Source organism: Gopherus evgoodei, unplaced genomic scaffold, assembly GCF_007399415.2.
Source record: "Gopherus evgoodei ecotype Sinaloan lineage unplaced genomic scaffold, rGopEvg1_v1.p scaffold_131_arrow_ctg1, whole genome shotgun sequence".
NCBI lineage: Eukaryota > Metazoa > Chordata > Testudines > Testudinidae > Gopherus > Gopherus evgoodei.
This window is the reverse complement of record NW_022059794.1, coordinates 33,419-59,426: the sequence shown is the minus strand read 5'-3', so window position 1 is coordinate 59,426 and position 26,008 is coordinate 33,419. Positions and strand designations below refer to the sequence as shown.

Sequence of the window (26,008 nt, the reverse complement as noted above, 5' to 3'; positions counted from 1 at the left end):
ACAACCACTTAACACAGGGGCCTTTCTACACTCTGGTTCTGTTCTCACTGAAGGGTCATTTCCAATTGTTTGCTCAGACCAGCTTCCCCAGCACACTCACTGCTGTGCAGCTCTGTACATGTGGCCATGGCTGAACAGCAAGAATTCCTGCCCATTTCCCTACTGGCTGGATCATGGTTAGAGTGTGTTTGTGGGTAATGATGTCGCTGTAGATTGTTCGTTTCCTGCCTTGGGAATTCAGACAGTCCCTTTCCCAACATATCTCCAGCACATCAGTCCCTGGCTGGGTCTCCTGCGCAGTGGAAAACATCCCTTGTTTGGTGCTGCCAAGGGGAACGTGCAGAGCTGAGATGTCCCTTGACTTGGATCAAAGGGGGATGTTGGATGGAATTTATCACACAACACTCCCTGCTCCCCAGAGCCCCATGGGGAGAATCCAGAGAAGGGGGAGTCATTTCTCCCCTGCACTCCCAGAAGAGCTGCTAGGACTCCTTCCTGCCAGCTACTCACCCCTGGATTCCTCCTCAGCTCCTGGGATCTTTCTGCTCCAAAGGCTCCAGAGGCCTGGGGTAGGGAGGGCGTCACTGCACAGTCTGAAACACAAGGGAGGTTTCTGGAATTGCAGGAAGGAGCAGAAAATGGAGAGGAAAGAAACAGAGAGAAAACGCCTCATCTCTCTCCCCTCCCCCTCCCAGCAAGAAATGTTATCAAGGATCAGCGTTAGGGGAAATGGTGCCCTGGGCAAAACTTGTACTTTAGCACTTCCCCATCGCCCCCGGACGATCCCCCTCCCCCTTTCCCCCCAGCTCCTGCACTCCCAACTCTTGCACCTCCTTCACCCCTATCTCCTGCCCCCTCCTGTGCCCTAACCCCTACACTGTGTCCCCTTTGCCCTTAAGTCCCACACTCCCTTCCTGTGCTACCAGCCACTGCCCCTCTGCTGCACCCCCTTCACCCCTAACCCCTGCACCGCCTCCTGCACCCACATGGGGACAGTGACCTGTGTGCATGGAGCAGCTCACGTTGCTTCCCGCTCCTCCCTGGAAGGCTGCTCCTCCGGGCACCCCTAGGGGCTGCGGGGGTGGGGTGCGGGGGCAAGAAGCAACATCACCTGAGTTCCTGCATCCGGGTCACTTTCCTCAGCCAGGCTGCATAAGGGGAGGGCAGAGAGCAGCAGCTTCTGATGCTCCCCTCACAGCACAGCCCAGGTGGGGAAAGTGACCAGGATGCACGGAGCACATAGTGTTGCTCCTCTCTCCCCCCAACCCCCTATGGGGCCATGGAGGAGCACTGGGGCAGGGGAGAGCAGTGAGCACCTTTGCACTGGCACACGGTGCCCTTTGACCCCCTGAAGTCCTGGGTGGCTGCCGGGGGGCCCCACCCCTAAGGCCAGCCAGGCTCCCCAGCACAAACAGCAGAGAACACAGAGAGACTGGCCACACACTGAGCAGCGGTAGCCTGGGCAGCACATAATGGAGGCTCGGGGGGGCTCAGCCTCCCCAAACCTTGTGTCACCAAGGGGCAGTGGAGCCCATGACTAGGGGCCCTGGAGAAATTAGGTCCCCCTGGAAAAGTCTCCCCCATGTCAGCCCCAGGGCTGGAGGAGCTCTCACTCCGTGCTACGGCCCGGGGGCTGCAGCAGGGGCACAGAGCTTCTCTGGTCTTGGGGCCACAGCGGGGCAGGGGTAAAGGAGTGACAGGGTGGGGCTAGTGGGGGAAGGGGTGGAACAGAGGTGACATAGTGGATGGGGCCGTGGGTGGAAGGTGTGGCAGGGGGCAGAGCCACAGACAGAAGTGAGGGGGCCTAGTTCCAGTGCTGGGGCCCCTGCACTTGTTCTCCCTTCCCCTGGGCTTTGGCATCACTAGCCCCTGCTTAACGTGTAGGGTTCAGTGGTCCCCAAAATGTGGGGCATGACTCCTAGGGGAACAAAGAGGAAGATTCATAGGGGCACCTCAGGGGCTGAGCCAGCCCCCATGGAGGGAGCACCAGTCAGCCCGACTCTGTCCCAGCTCTTTTCCAACCCCACCCTCAGCCTGGGCCCCTGACTGCCAGCTCGGCCTCGACCCCCTTGCCCCTGTCTGCACCCCTCTCTTCAGCAAGCAACACCCCACTCCCAGCCCCAGTTTTCAACTGTGGCTCCGAGGGCCCACAGCCATGGATAAGAGAGCACAGTGTGAAATGTTTGGGGACCACTGCTTTAGGGTGACGTTCTGAATCACTTCTATGCAGTCCAATAGAAGCTATTCCTCATCCATCAGGACTGACTAAGTATGTTCTGCTGCCCTTCACTCATGCAGGAAGGATAATAACATTTCATACCACTCAGTGCTAAAGTGATTTGTAACCCGCCACCAGCTAAAACTGGTCATTTTGGGGAAGCGGCCCCATGCAGGACCGGTGCAAGGATATTTTGCGCCCTAGGCGAAACTTCCATCTTGCGCCCCCCCCACCAAAAAATCACATACATTATACACAATATACGGTCACGAAATTGTGTCCCAGACCTTTTTTTTTTATCTGCCATGAGGCTGCATCAACTGCAAACGAAAAAAAATGAAATTTTATTCCTATCAGTCCTTTTTCTTGTTCACTATTAAAAGTAAAGGATAGAGAATGCGTGTCACTTACTATAATTAACTATTTGAATTTCATCAACCGTTTGACTTAAATATTGATTAAGAGATCAAGATAACTTTCCCTTAAAATTAAGCAATGTTGATTGTAATCAGAAATACACCTTTTTTAGTCACGTATACGTCCTTCCTTCATATCAAAATCTGACTGGGAGTGCTGCGGAACCCATTCTGCCTAACTAGCCATGCACCTCCAAATGATTAAAAACATCAAATGGTACAAACTCAATTTGAATGAAAAATTCCATTTTCTAACTAAATAGGTCACACACACTCAAATGGTTGCCAAGTGCTCTCTGTGGTGGTATGTTCATCTGCTCTAAATGCCTACTAACTTCCCTGTGAAAATAATCTTTGACTTTGATCCAATGAAAGCAGGATGGAAAAGCTCCCCCCCCCCCAGAAGACCTAAGACATGATGGCTGGATGACATAAACAGACACCTGTCCCTCACAGGCACTCCCTCATAACATGCCAATTGTGCTCAGGACAGAACATCACAGAGGAATATTATGCATTCAGTGGTCTCTACACTGGCCAAGCAACAGCATGACAACTAACCTAACCAGTCCATCCAACTTTTTTGACTGCTTCTTGGGCACTGGTGAGGGGTAACGGTGCCAGACTGAGCCCAGTGATGGGTGCAGTACAAGTCCACAAACTGAGGCAAGGTGCTGGGCCTAGAGTCCTGCTGAGACTGCTGTCCTGCACCAAGTGGAGCACAGCCTCCATGAGGAGAGAACTCAAATAAATATCACGCTCCTTCTGCATGATTCCCCCAAGCACTTCTTCAGGCAGCTGCTATGGGGGTCACTCACAGGCTTAGGCCTGCCTGTTGCAGGCAAAACACAGCAGCAGGGTTTAAAACTCAGACAGGGCTGCCCAGAGGATTCAGGGGGCCTTGGGCAAAGCAAAATTGGGGGCCCCTTCCATAAAACATTTGCAATATTATAGTAACATGTATTAGGAAATGTAAAAAATAACTAGTGAAATACATTCAAAAATTAACTTGTAATAATTTGAAAATACACTAAATACATTATTTAAAAACATTAAAAGCTGTAATGGTCTGTATACATTTGCAATTATATAATGGGCAGATGATGGATGATTGTGATCGTTGGTACCAATGGGCTGTCGCTGCCTGGGGGTGGTGCTGTTGTTGCCCAGGGCTGGGTGGGGAGCTGGGCTCTGGGTTCAGGGGTGCCCAGTTCACAGGGGCTGGGCTCAGGGATGTGGGGAGATGGGGTCAGGGTGGTGTCCAGCTCAGAGGGGCTGGACTCGGAGCTGGGGGTCAGGGCTGTGGGGGGGATGGGGTCAAGGGGGGTGCCTGGGGGCACTGGGGCAGCTCAGCTCTGCAGGCTGCTGTTCTCTGGAGCAGTCCACATACAAGGGGAGCAGGAGCAGGGACCAGCCAAGGACCAAGGGAGCAGGAGCACAGGCGCCTGAGGCCGAGCTGTGGGGAAGCACTTGCGTACCTTGCCCAGCACATGAGCGTCAGGGTCTTCTTTCTTCCTCCACTCCACCAGACCATTGCTGAGGCTCTTTTTTTCTCCTTCCCCTTGTTGGGGCCGATGTGGAAGCTGAGCCAGGGGGCAGCCCCCGCTTTCCTCCAGAAGCCCTGGTGTCGCGCCATCGCAGGGCTCCTACCACACGTGCTAAGCAGAGCTGCGCAGCTCTGCCCAGGCCCCCCCCATGAGAAAAATTGCATAGGCTGAAGCCCCTGCTCTGGGAGGGCCCTGCTTTCTGAGCCTCTGCTAGCAGCCCAGGGATTCCCCTGGGTCAGCGCGCTGCCGGCAGCCTGAACCTCTGGGCAGTCGCAGCGGCGCCCTGACCCAGGGGACTCCCTGGGCTGCCGGCTGCCGCAGCGGCACCCTGACCAGGGGGACCCCCTGGGCTGCCAGCTGCCGCCAGAGGCAGCGGCCAGTGAACCATTTAAAAAAAAATTTGGGGGTGCTTTTTGGCGCCCCCAAATCTCAGCACCCTAGGCAATCACCTAGTTCACCTAAATGGTTGCACCGGCCCTGGCCCCATGATGCCGCATACCTAGGCAGAGTAGGTGTGTCTATGCAAACAGGGTCTGTTCCTGAAGCCTTTCCCACAGCTGGTCAGTAGGTGTGAGGGGGGAGCTCATTCAGCCCCTGCTTCCGCTTAGTATTTAAAAACACCTTAGTGTCCCTATCTCTGCTGGCCTTAGATTTCTCTTCTTGTCCATTTCCTGACAGCTCAGATGAGGTGGCTGAGTGTTTAAGGTGATAGACTGTTAATCCATTGTGCTCTGCATGCATGGGTTCAAATTTTGTCCTCATCAGATGCATTTAGTCTTCACTCCTCCTTTCTAGACAACCATTTCCCCCTTTGGTACAATGACAGATCAAACAATGTTACTTCCTGCAAACAAAAGCCTGCTCAGAAACCCCTCTGCTTTAAATAAAATGTCTAAATCTCATTTCTAAAAAAAAAATTCTCTAGTCCTGTATGTCTTAGTTTTTATCTCAAAAGGTAACAGCCTCAAAATCTCCCCCAAACACCCTGAGACCTCCCCAAATTATTAAAATACCCCAGTTCTCAGCAAGGCCATGACAGTGACCCACAGCTAGAGTGTCTAGGCTAAGCTGTTCTGAAGGAGGCAACTCAAACATTTTCTCCCTGCTTCCCTTGGCAAGGTCTGACTGGGAAAACAAAATTCCCCAAACTGAAAATTTTCGGCTGAAAAGCCAGTACTAGCTATTTGGGGACTTTGGTTTGAATGTATTATTATTATTATCTTCTGATTTATGAATCAGTTTTGTCATCCAGGTGTGTTTCCAGCTGTTGATTTGTGGGGGAGAGATGCCAAGTCATGATGTCTCTTCCCCTCTTTCATAGTTTCTTCCAACTTTCTAGAAAGCTCCTTTGCTATGATGAGAGTCAAGCAGTGTCCATTGTTGCTGTGTTATCTCGATGAAGTCCTTGGGACTGTAGCCACCTTTAATGGGCCAGCAGTGAGTCTGGCTCCTCCCTTGTCGCACCTGAAAGGCTGGTGGTGGGCATTTCCCAATCTCATAACATATTTCTGTAATGCACACAGAGCAAACTTCATAACTTCCCAAACCAATGTGAGCACATAGAATGCAAGAAGACATTAAGGTTCAACAGATGAACAGTTCAAGATTTTTGAAATGATACCTCTGTCACGGAGTCACCGGGCGATGCTCTGGAACTGCTCCCCACCAAACCAGTTAGGACTTTAGGGAGCCTCCTCTCCCTTGGAGCAGACTTGTTCAGGGCAAGAAGCTCACACGTCTTCACCTCCTGGGTCTCTCCTTGGAGCATTCAGCATCCTCTGCCCCTCCGTGCGCTTCCCACAGCGAGCCTGCCCCAGCGGGTTCCTGGGGAAGCCACAGGGTCCTGCACGCTCACTTTGCAGTCAGACATGACTCAGCCAGCCAGTGAAACAGAGGTTTATTCGATGACAGGAACAGGGTCTAAAACAGAGCTTGTAGATACAGCGAACCGGACCCCTCAGCCGGGTCCATTCTGGGGGGCAGTGAGCCAGATCCTTCACATCTGCCCTTCACTCCTCGACCCCAGCCAGCTCCAGACTAAACCCCCCCAGCCCCTCCTCTCTGCTCAGCCCCCTTCCTGGGCCAGGAGGTCACCCGATCTCTTTGTCTCCAACACCTTCAGTTGGCACCCTTGCAGAGGAGGAGCCCAGTCCATCAGTTGCTAGGAGACAGAGTGTCAGGCATTTAGGTGTACTGGCCCTTTGCTCTGCCAGATACTTAAGAACTGCTATGGGGACACTGAGGCACCAAAACAGTATTCACAGAAAACATTAAGAACATTGCTAGTTCATCACAACCTCACCAGGCAGACTTTGTTCAAAGCGTATCATCACTATATGAGAGTGGTGAATATGGGGCTTGCAGGGTGCTGCTTTGAGCACAGCGTGCCACACCTGGGCTTCCATTGCAATGGAGACGTATCCTTAGAGTCCATCTCTCCTGGGATAAAGGTGGCAGCATGGCTGGCCTGGGTCATCTGACTTGGGCTCATGGAGCTAGAGCTGAGAGGCTAAAAACTGTGGTGCAGATATTTGTGTTCACACTGAAGCCTGGGTTCAGAAACCCTCACCCCTCGTGGGGTCTCAGAGGTTGGGTTCAAGTCCATATGTCTGCACTGTAATTTTATAGTCTTGCAGTTCAAGTCCCATAACCCTGAGTCAGCTGACCTGGGCTTTGAGACAGGTGACCTGGGTGTTTTAATCATAGTGTAGACATAACACTAGGATAGGTCTAGGAGCCCAGAAGGTTGGGAGGGAGTTTAGCAAGTGGAAATGGTAAAACCGCAGGGAAGTATTACCCTGGACTCATGGCAGTTCTCCATTGGTCTGTCTGCTTTTGAGGCAGGGATAATAACTGCCAGTGGTGCCCTGTTGAGTGGCTTTTGGGGTACCTGCTCTTGGCTGTTGTCAGAAGGACCTTTGGTCTAGCCCAGTGTGGTTTTTCTTATGGTTTAAATTACACACACAGGCACTGATAACAGAGTTACTGAACGTTTGGGAGTTAGGAGCTGGTAGGTCAGTGGTCCAGTCCCTTCATGGATGACCCCCTCTCTCTGGGACAGGGGCAGGTCTGAGCTCTCACACCAAATGCTCATTGTGGCTGCCAGAATCTGTGGGCAGCTCACCTAGTTTATGCCAAGGGTTGAGTCCTGCTTTGTGAGAATGAAAATCCTAAACCACCCTATGAAATAATGAATGCAGCAGGATGTGCTATTGTCCCTGCCCCAAAGCAGGCAGACCAATGGAGAAATGCCATTGAGTCCACGGTAATACTTCATTGCGGTTTTACCTTTTTTGCTTGCTAAACTCCCTCCCAACTTTGAGGGGGCCCAGAGCCCAGTATTGAGCCTGAGCTGAGACATCTACACTGCAAATTTACCACCCCACGGCCAAAGCCTCGGGAGCCTGAGCTGGCATTGGGCAGCCCTGGGTGTTTCATTGCAGCGTGGACATAGCGTAGTATTATGTCTGCACTGTCATAAACACACCCAAGTCACTATTCTGAAACCCTGGGTCAGTTGATTCAGGCTTGTGGGGCTTGTGCTGCAGGGTTATAAAATTACAGTGTAGACACTTGGGCTTGAGCCCAGCCTCCGAGACCCCACAAGGGGTGAGGGTCTCCTAACCTGGGCTCCAGTCTGAGCCTAAATGTCTACACTGCAGTTTTTAGCCTCACAACCTGAGCCCCAGGAGTCCAAGTCAGATGATCCAGGCCAGCCGGGCCACACTGCTTTTATTACGTTATAGATGCCCTCTCAGGGTATGTCTGCATTGCAATGTAAGCCCAGGGTTAGCAGAAGTCATGTCAGCAGCCCTAATGCATAAACATAAACCAAGAGGAAAAGACCCACCCCCAAATAAGCTGGGCAGTGTCCTTCTCCCTACGGTTCATAAGTCCAGCAACCAAAAGTCCTTTAACATGAGCCATCCCCTCTCTGCACCCCACTCACAGCTGTTGTCCTTAGTCAGTGCAAGCCCAGAGGTGCCTCTGTAGAGTTCACCTGCCATCCTGGGTGGAAAAGGGGGAAAATAAGAAGGCACTATTCTCACTATGTTGTCTAGGGACTCACTCATCCCTCCACAGCCACCCTGTCCTAACACTGATCTAACCCCTAAATTTTAGTATTAGGACCTACATGCCAGCCCATTTGGCTTTCGAACCCCTGTCCCCTGCCTAGCAAGTGCTATTGAACTGAGCGTGAGTCCCTCAGTCGGGGTCTGCCGAGCACAGTTGTGCTGCCCTCAATTTACACAACAAGGATAACAATGCTTTATTTCTCCTGCCCCAATAACAAGGAGACTGGGAATCCAACACCAGGCAAAAGTGATCATTTTGGCAAGCAATCCAACATATTTCCAACATACTGTAAAATCCACATGCAGACTCATACACAAAACCTTGCAAGAAAATCTTCCTGAGGGAGTCTGAAGCACCTGCTGCTGGAGGGAAGGAGGGAGCTGTGGGTTGGGATTGAGGGGCACTGGGAATAGGAGGGGGCTGTGGGTTGGGATTGAGGGGGCTGTGGGTAGGGACAGAGGAGAAGGGTGAAGAGGAGTAGGCTCTGGTTGGGAGTGAGAAGCAGTGTGCATAGGAGGGACTGAAGTTTGGGATTGAGGGGCACTGGGAAAAGAGGGGACATGGGTTTATGCTGAAGAGCATCATCATTTGGGGATCCAGCAGGAAAGGGGAAAGCAGCAGGTGATTCTAATTCCTAGGGATATTCTATGTGTGTGTGTGTGCAGGGAAGGAACATGCTATATGCCCAGAGGCCTTTATTCCTCCAGGCTGCAAGGACAGAGGGGCTGTCAGGAAGTTGCCCCTTCAAACCCACACACAAAAAGGCCCTTCTGAGGAAAGGGAAAATCCTGAAGAGAAAACGTTATGTCAAAGAGGACTCCAGAGAGACAGTTTAAGATCTTGGAGAGTAGTTTACCTCCTGACCACAGACTTGAACCCTGGACCCTCAGTTTAAAAGTCTGATGCTCTGCCAACTGAGCTTGCCAGACTCACAAGGTAGAAGAGCAACTTGGTGCAGAGAAGAACTAGTCAAGAAAACAAGAGTGGGAAACAGTAGGGAAAACCTGCTGCTCTCTCTGGCCTGGTCAACACTACAAGTTTATATCTAATTTAGCAGCATTAAATCACATTAACCCTGCACCTGTCCACACAACGAAGCCCTTTATATCGATATAAAGGACTCTTAATACCGATATCTGTACTCCTCCCCGACGAGGGGAGTAGCGCTGAAATCAGTATTTGCCATGTCGGATTAGGGTTAGTGTGGCTGCAATTCAGCGGTATTAGCCCCCTTTGAGCTCTGCTTGCAGAGGCAATAAAGTCAGTGTTGTTTCACATTCCTGCATTCTTTATTACTTTATCACACAAATGGGGGGATAACTGCTGCAGTAGCCCAGGAGGGGTGGCGGAGGAGGGAAGCAACGGGTGGCGTTGTTGCAGGGGCACCCCCTGGAATGGCATGCAGCTCATCATTTCTGCGGGATGTCTGGGGCTCTGACCCGGAGCGGCCGTTTGCCTCTCTGGTTCTTTAGTAGGCTTGCCTGATAGTCTAGACAGGACTGACTCTCCCTTTAGACAAAACTCAAAGAAGGGAATGACCTGGGGAGTCATTCCCATTTTTGTCCATGCGCCCCTGGCCAACCTCACCGAGGCCGGCCAGGAGCACCCATGACAGCAGCAGATGGTACAGTATAACTGGTAACTGTCATTGTCAACTTGCAAAGCAGCAGACGGGACGGTATGGCTGGTAACCATCTTTGCTAACTTGAAAAGGCAAGGGGATGCTGCTGTGTAGTGCTGCAGTACCGCGTCTGTCAGCATCATCCAGTAGTCATACGGTGACGGTGAAAAAAGGCTGAACGGGCTCCATGGTTGTCATGCTATGGCACCGGCCCAGGCAATCCAGGGAAAAGGGCGCGAAATGATGGTCTGCCATTGCTTTCATGGAGGGAGGACTGAGTGACGACATTTACCCAGAATCACCCACGACACTGTTTTTGCCCCATCAGGCATTGGGATCTCAACCCAGAATTCCAATGGGTGGGAGAGACTGCAGAAACTATGGGATAGCTATGGGATAGCTACCCACAGTGCAACGCTCCGGAAATTGACACTCGCCTCGGTATATGGACGCACACCGCCGAACTAATGTGCTTAGTGTGTCCGCGTGCACTCGACTTTATACAATCTGTTTCCAAAAACTGGTTTCTGTAAAATCGGAATAATCCCGTAGTGTAGACATACCCTGTGATTAACAGCTTTGGTGGCTAATTGAAAGGCTGATGGTTCAAACCCAAGTGAAGATGGAGGTGGTTTTTTTTTAGTGATGAGAATCCAGTTCATTTTAATGGGCAGAAAATCTCCTCAATGCTTGTCTAGCCTCATTGGGCAAGCATAAGTGGCACTTTCACCAGATGCATTGGTGGTATAGTGGTGAGCATAGCTGCCTTCCAAGCAGTTGACTGGGGTTTGATTCCCAGCCAGTGCAGTGATGTGATGTTTCCTCTGCTGGGAATTAGTTTAATTTCAGTCACATTGTATCAGTTTATCAATGGAATGAGAGAATCAATGTTCTGCAGGTCATTCAACACACAATGGAGGAAGAAAGGGGTGGGACTAGACAATGAGCAGGTGGAGTTATCCTGGTATTACAATGTTTGGTTTATTTTTTTAAAAAACTTCCTTTACTTCCCTCTCCCTTTTAGACTCAGAGCCTTTAAGGTCAGAAAGGACCAATGTGATCATCTAGTCCGACCTGCTGCACCTTACAGGCCAAAAGACCCCCCTCCCCTCCTGTAATAGACCCAGTAGGGGAGGCAGCTCTGTGCACTGCCCCTACCCCAGGCAGCACATGGACGACCTCTGCCCCCCTCCCCTAATGGGTGTGCAGAGATGTGCCAGCAGCACTAAGGTGGCTCCCTGCCCACTCTGCCTCCGTCCCTCTGTGTCACTCCCAGAAATGGCCGGCATGTCCCAGCATCCCCTGGGGCGGGGGGAGTGTCTCCATTCACTACCCCTGCCCCGAGTACCAACTCCGCAGCCCCCATTGGCCAGGAACTGCAGCCAATGGGAGCTCTGGGGGCAGCGCCTGCAGGCAGCGGCACACAGAGACCCCCTGGCATGGCCCACCTAGGACCTGCTGTCGCAGGGTTGTGTGTACCAGTCACTTTGGGAGCTGCAGTGCCCGGGGTAAGCGCCACCCCTCCTGCACCCCAACCCGCTCCCCCAGCGCAGAGCCCGCATCCCACACCCAAATTTCCTCCCAGAGCTTTGCTTGTTTTCCTTTCACCCAGAACCATCCTTCTTCTCCTGGGATGCAAGTAGCCATCCCTGGGAAGCCAAGAGGTAGGCACAGGATTCTACCTCCCAGCAGCCAACCGCACCTCCCCAGGCTTTTCAGGCTTTGCAGAACAAATGGGCTTAGCTTCTGCCCTGCCTTCCTCAGCTAGACTTTCCTCTTTTTCCCCATTCCTGCCTCACTCCCTCCTTTGGCAAGTCACACAAAGGAAGCCAGCAGGAAGAGCCGGCCGCCATAGGCCAACCTCCAAGGGCAGAGGAGACCAAGCCACAAGGCTTCAAAAGGTGACTGGCCAAGGTCCTCTAGCTTTCACCTGCTGATGCTAAGGCTTTTTCCCAGCTCATTTCACCACCCTCTGTCCTGCAGGGGTTGAGCTTATCGCAGCTGTTACCCAAAATTGGGCCAGCTAGTAAGCGTAGGGAGGACTAATGACCCACCAGAGTTTGGCAGAAAGCAGCACATTTATTATACTGACAGCTAAGTTCAAAAGAAGAAGCAGGGGTGTCACACTCACACTTGCATACTCATGCTCCCAGGACAGGCACAGCACTGGAGATGTCAGGATTCTGCAAGGTAAGTGTCCCACAGTGCAGCTGTGGACGGTGCGAGGAAGGTAAGTCATCCTGAGGCACAATGAAATACAACGCAGAGAACCAGTGGCCAGGCAATCCAGGCAAAGGGCATTCACTGGAGGTACAAGCTTGTGAGTGACTCCTGAGCATGTGGCCCCTTCTCCTTTTAAGGACCTGCACCTAATGGCCTGCAACTAGAGATGACTTGGCTGCATCTGGTTGGTCATGCTCTACTTTGGGCAGTGTCCATGCTCTGGGTGTGTGAGTGCTGCCTAATTAGAGTCCCAGACACCTTGTCTACCTGGAAGCTCTTCAACCAGCCCATTCGTCCGACAAGCATTCCAGGAGAGGGAAAACCACTTCACAGGTATTCAGAGAGGGAGAGGAGAGAAGTATAACACACCTATTAAGCATACAGGTTATACATTGCATAGAAATCACTGCTGCTCCTACAACAGCAGGGACAGGCCAGTAGGAGCTGGGGAAAGGAAGCCATCATATTTCTGCCTGGTTTTAAACCAGGGACCTTTTGCATGTTAAGCAAACATGATAACCACTACACTACAGAAACTCTGTTGCAGTGTTCTGCCCCTCCCTTCATAAGAATATAAGAATGGCCATACTGGGTCAGACCAAAGGTCCATCCAACCCCATATCCTATCTGCCAACAGTGGCCAATGCCAGGTGCCCCAGAGGGACTGAACCTAACAGGTAATGATCAAGTGATCTCTCTCCTGCCATCCATCTCCACCCTCTGACAAACAGAGGCTAGGGATACCATTCCTTACCCATCCTGGCTAATAGCCATTCATGGACTTAACCTCCATTAATTTATCTGCAAAAAGAACAAGGAGTAATTGTGGCACCTTAGAGACTAACAAATTTATTTGAGCATAAGATTTCATGGGCTAAAACCCACTTCATCGGATGCTTGCAGTGGAAAATACAGCAGGAAGAGATATAGATATAGATATAGGTACACATACACACACACACACACACACACACACACACACAGAACTTGAAAAAATGGGTGTTGCCATACACACTATAATGAGAGTGAGCAGTTAAGGTGAGCTATTATCAGCAGGAGAAAAAACCTTTTGTAGTGATAATCGGGATGGCCTATTTCCAACAGTTGACAGGAAGGTGTGAGTAACAGTAGGGGGACAAATAAACATGGGGAAATAGTTTTACTTTGTGTAATAACCCATCCACTCCCAGGCTTTATTCAAGCCTAATTTAATGGTGTCCACTTTGCAAATTAATTCCAATTCAGCAGTCTCTCGTGGGAGTCTGTTGCTGAAGGTTTTTTGTTGTAATATTGCGACTTTTAGGTCTGTAATCAAGTGACCAGGAAGATTGAAGTGTTCTCTGACTGGTTTTTGAATGTTATAATTCTTGATGTCTGATTTGTGTCCTTTTATGCTTTTATGTAGAGACTGTCTGGTTTGGCCAATGTACATGGCAGAGAGGCATTGCTGGCACATGATGGCATATATCACATTGGTAGATATGCAGGTGAATGAGCCTCTGATAGTGTGGCTGATGTGATTAGGTCCTATGATGGTGTCCCCTGAATAGATATGTGGACAGAGTTGGCAACGGGCTTTGTTGCAAGGATAGGTTCCTGGGTTAGTGTTTATGTTGTTGGGTTGCTGGTAAGTATTTGCTTCAGGTTGGGGGCTGTGTGTAAGCAAGGACTGGCCTGTCTCCCAAGATCTGTGACAGTGAGGGATCATCCTTCAGGATAGGTTGTAGATCCTTGATGATGCACTGGAGAGGTTTTAGTTGGGGGGCTGAAGGTGACGGCTAGTGGGGTTGTATTACTTTCTTCGTTGGACCTGTCCTGTAGTAGGTGACTTCTGGGTACTCTTCTGGCTCTGTCAATCTGTTTCTTCACTTCAGCAGGTGGGTAGTGTACTTGTAAGAATGCTTGATAGAGATCTTGTAGGTGTTTGTCTCTGTCTGAGGGGTTGGAGCAAATGTGGTTGTATCTTAGAGCTTGGCTGTAGACAATGGATTGTGTGATGTGGTCTGGGTGAAAGCTGGAGGCACGTAGGTAAGTATAGCGGTCAGTATGTTTCCAGTATAGGGTGGTGTTTATGTGACAATTGCTTATTAGCACAGTAGTGTCCAGGAAGTGGATCTCTTGTGTGGACTGGTCCAGGCTGACATTGTAGGTGGGATGGAAATTGTTGAAATCATGGTGGAATTCCTCAAGGGTTTTCTTTTCCATGAGTCCAGAAGATGAAGATGTCATCAGTGTAGGGCAAGTAGAGTGGGGGCATTAGGGGATGAAAGCTGAGGAAGGGTTGTTCTAAGTCAGCCATAAAAATGTTGGCAAGCTATGTGGCAATGCGAGTACCCATAGCAGTGCCACTGACTTGAAGGTATACATTGTCCCCAAATGTGAAATAGTTGTGGGTGAGGACAAAGTCACAAAGTTCAGCCACCAGGTTTGCCGTGACATTATCGGGGATACTGTTCCTGACAGCTTGTAGTCCATCTTTGTGTGGAATGTTGGTGTAGAGGGCTTCTACCTCCATACTGGCCAGGATGGTGTTTTCTGGAAGATCACCAATGGATTGTAGTTTCCTCAGGAAGTCAGTGGCATCTCGAAGACAGCTGGGAGTGCTGGTAGCATAGGGCCTGAGGAGGGAGTCTACACAGCCAGACTATCCTGCTGTCAGGGTGCCATTGCCTGAAATGATGGGGCATCCAGGATTTCCAGGTTTATGGATCTTGGATAGCAGACAGAATACCCCTGCTGCTTTTTTGGCCTGTTGCTTCTCTGTCTGGGATGTTTTTGTCAGCCCTGGCATACAAAAATGGCATCATTGTGAGCGCCTACGAAGGCAAGATGAATTTTGGCTGCCTTGCTCTGCTTGACTTGCTTCCTCACCCCATTCCTGCCTTGGATCCTAGTGGCTGAAGATGGTCCATTGTCTCAAGCAGTGCCAGAGCCTGACACAGTGCCCCTGGGCAGCCTTTGCTCTGCACATGCCGGCCATGCACATTTGCAAATACTTTAAAGTGCCTGTCAGTAAGTTCTGGGAACAGTTGCTCACCTTCAGAGGAAGCTCCCTAAAATTGGCCTGTCTCACCCAGTGGTACATTGACCTCTGTTCAGATTGAGCCAAAGGAGGGGGTGGGGCCTAGCTGCTGTGGCCGCCGCTTCTGTGAGGGCAGCCACTCTTGCGGATGAACCCATCCTGCAAGAACCTTCCACCTAGCCACCCACTGAAAATCGTGTAGGGTGTAAGGTGAGAGTAGAACACTAGAGGGGGGCCCTCCCCCTTCCCTCATCATCGGCCATCCCATACCCGGTGCTGCACCCAGTGGGGTAAAAATAATACAATAATACAATCGGAAGAGTCAGTTGCATTCTTTGTGGTTGTCCCACCATTTCCCTTGGGCCTGACCTGCCTTCCAGTTCAGCCACCACTGAGAGAGCCGTACAAGGCTTCAAAGCCCACCAAACCCAACCCCCCTTCTAATATGGCAGAAAAGCCACATGTCTCCTGACTAGGTAGGGATGTCCTATTGCCCCACAGGAAGTGGAAGGCCCTCGTGTTCGGTCTCAGCAGCACTCATGGAGGGGGAAACACATGGCTGAGGAAATTCCTCACAGCCAAAAGATAGGTCTTGAGCATCACAACTTTGTAGGCTAATGACAAGGTCCACTTATGCCACTGGCTGAGCCTTTCCTCACAGGCCAGCAACCGCTTCTCCCAGTTCGCGTACCCCACCTTGTCCCCAACCAAACGCTAGAAGGCCCAGCTCATCAGCCTGCCCACTCTTGCAGCCCTCCTCTTCCGCCCTGACTGATAGGGAGGAGTATTGAGCCTCCCTCCCTTAGGCCCTTCAGCATTCCTGGGGACACCAACACTGCCCAAGTGACTTTGGGCCAGTAGGTCAACCAATAGGGCTGCCTCCTAGGCCAGGCTGCAGCCCAGCTTCAGGACTCAGAGGAAATGCAGCTCGCATCCCTACCTACAGGACTCCAGGCAAAGCCAGGCTTCTGGATCAAACATCCCCTCTTGTGCTCAAGTCACAACAGCTAGCCGGGGACAGACAGACTTTCATGGCCTTTGAGAAAGCAAGACAGAGCCTTGGAAGACCCAGTAGGGTTAGGTGCCACAGGAATTGCTCTCAGATCCCACTGAGACTTCAACTCAGATTGCAGGATTCAAAGTCCTGAGTGCTGGCCCTTACACCATGGGACCAATAGGGAACACCCAGACCTCTGCTGAGTTCTGGTAAGGATGACCCTGTGTGGGCAACCCTGCATTTGCTCACCAAGTTGTCATGCAGCAGCTTGCTGCAGCTCCCAGAAGCCTTTCTTAATCCAGACTGAGAGGCCAGTGGGCATGTGAGGAAGTTGCGCCTTCAGTCCTAGGCAATACATGGCCTTCCTAGGAAAGGCCAAGTCCTGAAAAGGAGAAGCTGAAGTCAAGGAGCGTCCTCAAGAGATGCCTTCTGAAGATCTTGGAAGATATTACAGGGAGAACTGTCTTTTTCACTGACCTGAACAGTAGACCCTCATATTAAAAGCCTGATGCTCTACCAACTGAACTAGCCAGGCTCACATGTACAAATGGAAAATTTCATGCAGAAGAGAAATTAGTCATGAAAATGAGGGCAGGAAACAATACAGAAAACTTGCTACTCTTGCTTTCTTAGCAGTCCTAGCCCCAGCCTGCTCCTCCATCTGGCGCCCTGAGGCCTTATTCTTTCTTTAGTTAAATATCAAATCCAGGAGAAAACACAGTTATACAGAAATGTCATTGGAAATACAAAAATTAAAAAGGAAAATGCAATTCCCATCACTTTAGCGTATCTGGGCCATTCCTGTATTGAGAGCACCCACTAAGGTCCCTGTGTGCTTACGAGAAACCTGGAGGAACTCATACCACAGCCTGAACATGAAACTCAACTGCTCCCAGGTGCTGCAGTAAAACCCTTTCCCTGCTGTGACATTGCACTCCATAGGAATTTATGAAAATATGCTAGTGAGTGTGAATATAAAGTAACTGAAATATGCTTCATGCAAAAGGTCTCTTGTAAGGTATCATTACAAAGCTTATAATCTACTGTGTGTGTTCATCCTATTTGTATGAACCGATCATTCCTGTATCTGAAACTAGAAATATGAAATATAACTCTGAGGTCCTATTGTAATGATGCAAAGTGTGGGCCATTAATAGTGGTTTGGAGTCTTGATGGCTCCCGTTAACCAGGACAATAGACTGCAGATGGCTCTGTCCTGCACCATCTGTGAGTCAGGCCAGGAAGAATGAAGGCTTGGGGTCTCCCAGGACATGTGACCATGTCACCTGGTACAGGAATCCATCTTAAACCTGGAGCTTTTCCCCAAGAGAGAGACAAAAGATTCCTGCCTTGTAGCAAAGCTGTATAAGGGGATGGAACAGAAGAAAGGTGGGTGCAGTCATGAGAAATCCCCTAGCTACCTTGAGCTGGAACAAGGACTACACCTGGTGAAAAGATTGGGCCCAGACAAGAAATAAGTCTAGTCTGCAAAAGAAGCGTATTGGAAGATCTCTGAGGGTGAGACTTGATCTGTATTGAGTTTCATGCTGTATTAGGCTTGGACTTGCATGTTTTTGTTTTATTTTGCTCTATGGAGAATACAAATGGCATAGAGAAGGAAAAGATAATGCCATAGAAAAGTCTGTGTGCGTGTGTTAGATGGCTGGGAGGGTGTCTAGAAACCACTCTCCTCTAGTTTCTTTTCTCTGATTTCCTTTGGGAAATCTGAAGCAGGGAGCAAACACCATTGCCACTTCTGATGCTTGAACTCATGACCTTCTGACTATGAGACTGACATGCTGTCAACTGCACTAAGAAGACTTAGAAAAGCTTTAGGCTCCGTGCATATAGGACCCTCCTACATCGGTGACTGGGGCAGGGAAGGAGCCAGGGGTGTGCTGGAAGAAGCAGGGAGCTCTGGTGCCCACAGACCTGTCCTGGCAGCTTTCTCAGCAGCAGAGAAATCAATTTGCCCTGCCAGTGAACAATCTCCTGGAACTAATGGCAGCACAGGGGGGATGTTTCCAAGCTGTGCACCTACTGCCACATTTTGGAACTTACTCTCCTTTTCCTAGCAGGGCACTTTCCATGGGAATTAGGCAAAGCAAACTACACAGGTAAGAGGAACACGTTGGGGAAGGTACATGGGGAACAGAATCCAGGGCTCCAGATAAGGCCTGAATTTATAATCCCAGCAGCTTGCCCTTCTGCACTAACCAATTGCACCACTGCAGATGCTGTTTAGATGGATTTGGGAAGCAGGCAGTTCCCAGTCTCTGTGGTTCACACCCTTGTCTGGTAATTGAAAAGCAGCTGGTTCAAACCTAATTCAAGATGCGGCTTTTCAGTGATGAGACTCCAGTACGTTTTAACAGGAAGAAAATCTCCTCTATTCTGGTTTAGCCCCATTTGACTCCTTCTGCCCATCTTCTCTGCCCCCCCAGTCTCTTTCCTTCCCCACTGGGGCCATGCAGAGAGGAGCCGCAGTCAGTCTCTGTCACAGAGAGTCTGTATCCTACAAACGGAGGGAGGGGTCACTCTAAAACATTGATAACGGGAGGGGAGGGGTGTGCGTGGTTAGGGGGAGAAAGGATGGAGACCTAACGGTGGGGCCCAGAGAGATTCCTCCAAACAGGGCAGATCCCCTGCTGCCCCCCATCTGCCAGCTATGGGAAGAACAACTGTGTTTGTGGGGTCTCCACATGCTGTCCCCGCCCCAAGAGCCAACTGTGGCAATGGGAGCTGCAGGGCTGGAGTCTGTGGGCAGCAGTGCTCAGAGATGCCCCCAGCCCTCCTGCTTAGGGGCTGCTGCCAGAGGCGGGTGTGGGTTGCTTTAGAGACATGCCCGAGGTAAATGCTGCACCCTTCATCCTCTCCTGTACTCCCAACCCCCTGCCCCAACCCAGACCCCACACCTGCACCCAAACTCCTTCCAGGACCCTGCTCCTTGCACACCCTCCTGCACCTCAACCCCCTGACTGAGCCCAGACCCTGCACCCAAACTCTCTCCCAGAGCCCAGCCCCTCTCCCTCCCACACCCAAACTCCCTCCCAGAGCCTTAGGCAGGTGTGGGGAGGGGGGCAGGACTTGGTCCCATTCTGGGCACCACCAAAAATTATACAAACCTGCCGCCCCTGTCCAGCCCAACCTTCTGCTGATGCACCTCAGCCCACACCCGTGCAGGGTTTGAAGCTTCCATTGCTTAAATTCCAGGACACTGAGGGATTTCAGCTCCACTTTGCCCAGAGGGAACCTTCACCCCACTCCCAACCAGGTTCTTGTCCATGGGATCACTGTTAGGGGGGCTGGGTCCCTCGGTGTCTTTTCTCTCTCTATGACAGGCCAGGGTGCAATAACTGGGGCATCAGAGCACCCAGGGCCTTCTGTGGGGCTGCCATTCCCCTTCCCCTTCTGTGGTCTCATCTGTCATTGACTCCAGCCTTTTTCCTATCCATCGTCAGCACCTCCCAAGCAAGCTGCACTCACCTCAAAAAGACATAAAGTCCTGTGGCACCTTATAGCATAAGCTTTCGTGGGTGAATACCCGCTTCGTCAGATGAACGTGGCGGAAATTTGCAGGAGCAGGTATAAATATGCAGGTAAGAATCAGTCTAGAGATAAGGAGATTAGTTCAATCAGGGAGGATAAGGCCCTCTTCTAGCAGCTGAGGTGTGAACGCCAAGGGAGGAGAAATTGCTTTTGTAGTTGGCTAGCCAGGCACAGAATTCCCACTACATTCAGCCGATGAAGTGGGGATTCACCCCTCAAAGCTTATACTCCAATACGTCTGTTAGTCTATAAGGTGCCACAGGACTCTCGCTTTTTACAAATCCTGGTTATCGCAGCTACCCCTGTGATACTCAAAATGACAGTGTCCCCTGTTGGGTGTACATAACTGACCTCTCTCCTTTCCGAGCACTGACTGCCCCTCTGTTTCCTTGCCTCTCAATCTGAGCAGATGGGACCTTTCCCTCCAGTGCTGGAGGATTCATCCTTCTCATCTACCCTTGTCCCAAGCAGCACAGTGAGAGGGAATCTTAAATGTACCAAGGTGACTTTGGAGCAGAAACCCTCCCCCAGACCTTCCATGCAATTGGCACTTGCCCCTCACTGAGCAGGACTGAAACTGGTGCAGGGATACTGGTGGGCCACATCCCCTCTGGGCATGAGCAAAGAGCAGGGTGAAAAAATGAACCTGGAGATGCTGGGGATTGAACCCAGGGCCTCATACATGCAAAGCATGTGCTCTACTACTGAGCTACATCCCCAGATGGGCTGTGTTTGCTATGGGTTATACTCAGAACCTTCCTGTTCTCACTGCATCCAGTGACTTATAAGCTTCACGAGAAGCCCATTCCCCTCTCTGAGGACCAGGCCTGCTCTCCTGGAGGTTACTTGTTCATAGGAGTCACTTTGCAGCAGGTCCAGATTCTATGTGTGGGGCAGAGAGAGTTTGTGCCCTGGACTCAGGGTGCAGAGATACACTCAGCCCTCTCCCCTGCATTGGGTGATGGGGGTGCTGCAATCCCCTGCTGTAAGGTCATTGTGGGCGATGCTGTGAGCAGCTCAACACCTCACCCTGGTGGCAGAAGTGGGGTGCGGAGTTCTAGGTGTTTCCACCTGCCTGTGAAGTCCAGCTTTCCCCAGCACATTCACTGCGGTGCAATTGGGTCACTGTTTCCATGGCTGAACAGCAAAGAATCACTCCCAGTTTCCCTTCTATCTGCAGCAGGATTAGCCTGTGTCAGTGGTTAATGAGGTGGATCTGGTTGTAGATTGTTATTCATTCCCCACCTTGACAATTCACACAGTCCCTTTCCTACTCAAATCCCCAGCACCTCAGTGATCCTGGTAGCAGGGGTTGGGTCCTGAGACTTTGAGGGTCCTTCTTACCCTCCACCTGGAGTGAACTCAGCTTTTCCCCCATCCCAGACAATCCATGAAATAACAACAGGAGCATAAAGAAAGAGGGGAGGGAACATCTCACTGCCAGGGCTGGATGCACCCAGGGCCCCAACTCATCCATTGTTTCCATGGAATTTGGCCCCCTGCTTTGCACAAGGGACAGAGAAAGATCTTGCTGTTCCTGTGTCCATGCAAGGAAAATTGTGCTTCTGTATGAAAGAGAGGAGGGAAATGGTCCCATGATGGGACAATATCCTCAGGATTAAGACCTAAGGACTCAGGCTGAGAACTGATAGAACTCCACTCATCTGGGATATAACAAATTGTCTTCCATGGAGCAGGGCCAGATCCAGCATTTTTGCCACCCCAAGCAGAAAAAAAGATGAAGAAGCTGCAACTCTTCCTCTTTTGGCAGTGAGTCTTTCCCTCCAAGAGGGACTGAAAGGACCCAATAGCCACAGAAACCTCCCCATTCCATTGGCCATCCCTAGTGCCTGGAGCCAGCCCTGCCATGGAGACACTGGGAAGACATGGGAATCAGGAAACAGCCACAAATTTATTTACATTGCAAGGGAAGAATAACTGAAGCTTTTTCTAATTGAAGTCATTTTTCCCTGACTGGGAATTGAACCCAGGCCTTGGCAATGAAAGTACCAAACCCTAACCACTAGACCACCAGGGAGCTGATGATGTTGGTTTTTTTTCTCACTTATGCTACACTGTCTTAGGCTACTTTCTATCCACTTTCTGACAGTGCTCCATTGTCCACTCCCTGAGGGGTTAAGAAGAGAGAGTACAGGAACCCCTGTACTCAGGGTCACAATCTCAGCCCAACAGAAGCCACTGAAATAAACTCTAAGGATGCTTCCTCCAGCAGGATCACAAAGCCAAGCAAAAAAAACCCAGCAGGAACAATCCTCCTCTGTCTTCATTTACCCCATCGCAGCCCTCTCAGCAGCCGACTCTTGCAGGAAGGACACTCAGATGACAGGAGCTCTGGCATAAAGACCAAGGGAGGGGTGTTGCTTCCTCTCACTGTGAGCTGATCACAGTCTGACTCCGTGTAACAGGGCTCTGAACTTTGCCATCTTGTGTGTTCTGAGAGCAGAGCTCCCCGGACCCTGCTGCTGAGAGCATGGTGATTGCACAACAGCTGCAAGGCCTTTTTCCTTCTCCTTGGCTTCCCCAGACTTTCCCCACAAATGGTTCTATCAGGTGCTGGAGGGATCTAAGGACCTGCAGGTTTCCCTCACCCATCTCTTAAAGCAAACAGTGATTCCCTTCTCTGACACTCCTGGGTCTGGGCTTCTTTTGAGTTTTTCCCAAGGGGGGGCCTGATTCCCTGTGAAAATGTGTGTGTGGCACCAGCTTGTCTGCCCCCTCTCTGGGAAGCGAGAATCTTTTTCAGACTCTCCCCCACTAGATGAGTCCAACAGCACCTCCCCTTGGTGGGAGAATCCTAAATTCCGACCTCCCGCCCTGGTTGCTCTGACCAGCTGATGGCGGCAGCATGCTAAATCAACCCCAGCTCTCTGGTCTAGAAAGCAGCATCTAACCAGCCTTGTGACAGCTCCGGTTTGCTCGCTGGAGACATAACAAACCAGGAAAGAAGGCAAATGTCAGACAGGGAACCTCAGCTCACAAATAAAAACCTTCAGGGCACCTTCTACACTGCGTCTGGGCAGTTGACTGACTTTAAATCTAGCTAGCTCTGTTGGTAGAGCATGATGCTCTTAATCCCACCATCATAAATCCAAGCCCCATGGTGGGTGGTAGCGACAGCCCTTAGGTGTCACTCTTCTGCTAATAGTCACAGATCAAAATGAAACAAACTCTCTATGCTCTTTGGCAGGTCATGTTTCTTCTTCTCTCTGAACTTCAGTAAAACATGAAGAGAGAACAAACTGACATTTGCATCCTATGTTAAGAGAGTATTTTCTCCTCTTCCATTGTACCCCAGGCAAGAAGAGGGGATAATAACCAGTTAACGGATGATTGCAGAGGGAAAAGTTTGGTCTTTATAAATAGGACAATGATCAATTGGTCTCCATGTCCACTGATGGTAGGACAAGAAGTAATGGGCTTAATCTGCAGCCAGGGAGATTCATGTTAGATATTGGGAACAGCTTTCTAACTCTGAGGGTAGTTAAGCTCTGGAATAGGCTCCCAAGGGTGTCTGTGGAGTCTCTGTCCTAGGAGGTTTTTACGAACAGGTTGAACAAACCTCTGTCAAGGATACTCTGCATATACTTGGTCCCATAGGCAAGCTGCTCTGGCTCTGGTTCCCTCCTTCTGCTCCCTGCCTGGGCCGACTGCTGTGGGCACTTGATCCCACATGCCCCCAATGCATCGTCTCTGCTTGGCTCTGCTTCAGCAGAGAGGGCTGGATTTCATGACCTCTCCAGGGCCCTTGCAGCCGTACAGCTCTATAATTCGATGCCATCGCAATACAATATAAACAACAACAAAAGTGGAAACACCCCAATCTAACATCTAACAATTCAGCGTGAACTGACATTCCACAGCACAAAGTGACAACACGTAGGAGTGCAAAGCCTGACAATTCAGCACCATGCAAATGAACATCCCATAGGGCAAAATGACGCACTGCAAAAGAGCTCAGCTCAAACCAGTGCAACACAAGCCAGTGCAAAAACCATACAACACGAAACAATGCATCAGAGTGCAAAGTGACACTGTGCAAAACAGCTCAGCGTGGAATGACACAGCGCAAACCCACACAACAGAATCATATAGAAAGGTAGGGCAGGGAGGGACCCTGAGAGTCAGGGCCAAGTATCCCTAGGCCACCCCGACAGGTATTTGAAGAACAGGGAAACAAAGGGCACCACGAGCTTATATTTTTTGGATGAGTCAAGAAAAGGGAGTAGCATTGTCCCCCTCGGGTAGCCCCTGTTCAATTCCAGATCAGAAAGCAAAACTCTTCTGCAAGAATATCCAAAAAATGTTGTGTTTCACTTCACTTCATAAGTACAGTTGTGTGGCAATTAAATGATGAGCCTAATGTTTCATAAAAGTGTGGGAAATACGGATGTATTTGAGAAAATGGCTTGGAATGAAGGAAGACAAAAAATTGATCAGTCGAGAGAACAGGCACTGTTTCCCCCTGGTTTGGAGCTTCTCTCACAGCTACAGGAATAGAAAAGGTAAGCAAATGGGGTTCTATTGTTCCAAAGGAGATTGAAGTGAGGCCATTTTCTCCAGATAGAATTAAATCGTAATGTCAGGAGTGGGATGTGAAACCACGTCTCTATGCAGAGACCAGAACACCCAAGGGACTGGAAGAAAAAGTCTTATAACTAGCACTTTAGACCAGTCCACCATCCTGATCCTACAAAGAATATGACTTATCAACCCTAGTTTTCATTAATAGTTGATGAACTCTTTAGGGAGGTCGAGATGGCACATCTCTTTCAACTCCTAGAGACCTTCTACAGCACAGCTGATTTTTAGACACACTCACCTGGACCTAAAGTTACATGTTTCCTGGAGCTCCATGAGTTCTGAGGTGTTGGAATCTCCCTGCTCACATTTTAAGTGAACAAAAGATGGGTGCTGGCATTCTGAGACAGTAATGGTGCACCGCAAAATCCTGCCCTGGGGGCCAGAGAGTTAAGCAACCAGTCTCTACCAGGATAGCCTCCTATCTGGGAACAACTCACTGGTCAATAGCTGGGGTGTGAAATTCTCATTTCTTTGTTGTTCTGTCACTGTAGTCCCCACTTTGCTATTGCTTGTCTGTATAATCTCTGTCGGGTGCTGTGATTGTTTCAGCCTGCTGTATAATTAATTTGTTGGGTGTAAACCAATTAAGGCAGTGGGGTATAATTGGTTAGATAATCATGTTACAATATGTTAGGATTGGTTAGTTACATTTCAGTAAAATGATTGGTTAAGGCACAGCTAAGCAGAACTCAAGTTTTACTATATAGTCTGCAGTCAATCAGGAAGTAAGGGGGGGAATGCGAATGGGAATTGGGGTAGGGGAATTGGAATTATGTTTTGCCAACGGGGGGAATAGGGACAGGGAAGGGGAACGGGGTCACAGGCAAGCCTCTGTGGTGTCAGAGCTGGGAAGGGGGATGCTGAGGAAGGAAACTGGAATCATTGTTTGCTAGAAGTTTACCCCAATAAACATTGAATTGTTTGCACCTTTGAGCTTCATGCATTGCTGCTCTCTGGTCACGTGAGAAGGACCAGGGAATGGGAGGGTGATGGGACAAACCCTCTAACAAGTACGTCTTTCAGGGTGTGAAACCCCCCAGAACCAGTATAATTAAGCTGACCTAAGCCATGGTTAGATAGTGCTAAATGAAAGGAAAGATTGTTTTGCCAATGCTGCTATTACAGGGATGGAAAACCCCTCCCCTCACTGTAGCAACTGTCTACTCCACAGTGCTACAGCAGTATTTTAAGTGTAGACAGCCTCAGACTGAGACCAGATTTGGCTCCATGGATGCTCACGCACTAAGACAACAACAATGACAACACACTAATGCTTCCATAGTTGACAGGATTCGAAACTGCATGGGGAAACCCCCAATAGATTTCTAGTCCATTGCCCTAACCACTCAGCCACAACTACTTGATGTGCAGCTGCTTCACTACACAATATTTCTGTTCTCACAGAATTGTCACTTCAAATTGCTCAGACCAGCTCCCCCAGCACACTCACGGCTGTGCATTAGTGTGTGTCCATGGTGAACAGCAAGAGTTCCTGCCCATTTCCTTTCCGGTTGGAGCACGATGAGAGTGTGTTTGTGGCTAATGACATTGTTATAGATTGCTGTTCATTCCCCACACTGACAATTCAGACAGTTCTTTCCCTATTTGAATCTCTACATATCATTCCAACAGCCGGAGTCAGGATTTCTCTGGGGCACTGAACTTTTTCAGGGGGTTGATGCATGAATACAGCCTTGCATTCCATCCCTGATGTTTCCTGGACTAACAACAGCAGC

General features: G+C 50.1%; 1 long non-coding RNA gene and 4 other non-coding genes across 5 annotated transcripts; all 5 read right to left on the bottom strand.

Moving 5' to 3' along the window:
• Positions 1 to 509: 509 nt before the first annotated feature.
• On the bottom strand, positions 510 to 4,719 carry LOC115639822. The gene is made up of 2 exons (XR_003997749.1): positions 4,681 to 4,719; positions 510 to 613 (listed from the first exon to the last, which is right to left on the bottom strand). It is a non-coding gene; the product is annotated as an uncharacterized LOC115639822 (long non-coding RNA).
• Positions 4,720 to 12,566: 7,847 nt separating this feature from the next.
• Positions 12,567 to 12,639, bottom strand: TRNAV-AAC. Its single transcript has one exon. It is a non-coding gene; the product is annotated as a tRNA-Val (tRNA).
• A 7,678-nt stretch (positions 12,640 to 20,317) lies between these two features.
• On the bottom strand, positions 20,318 to 20,389 carry TRNAA-UGC. Its single transcript has one exon. It is a non-coding gene; the product is annotated as a tRNA-Ala (tRNA).
• A 1,247-nt stretch (positions 20,390 to 21,636) lies between these two features.
• Positions 21,637 to 21,708, bottom strand: TRNAE-UUC. Its single transcript has one exon. It is a non-coding gene; the product is annotated as a tRNA-Glu (tRNA).
• A 3,841-nt stretch (positions 21,709 to 25,549) lies between these two features.
• TRNAS-AGA lies at positions 25,550 to 25,632 on the bottom strand. The gene has a single exon. It is a non-coding gene; the product is annotated as a tRNA-Ser (tRNA).
• Positions 25,633 to 26,008: the final 376 nt, after the last annotated feature.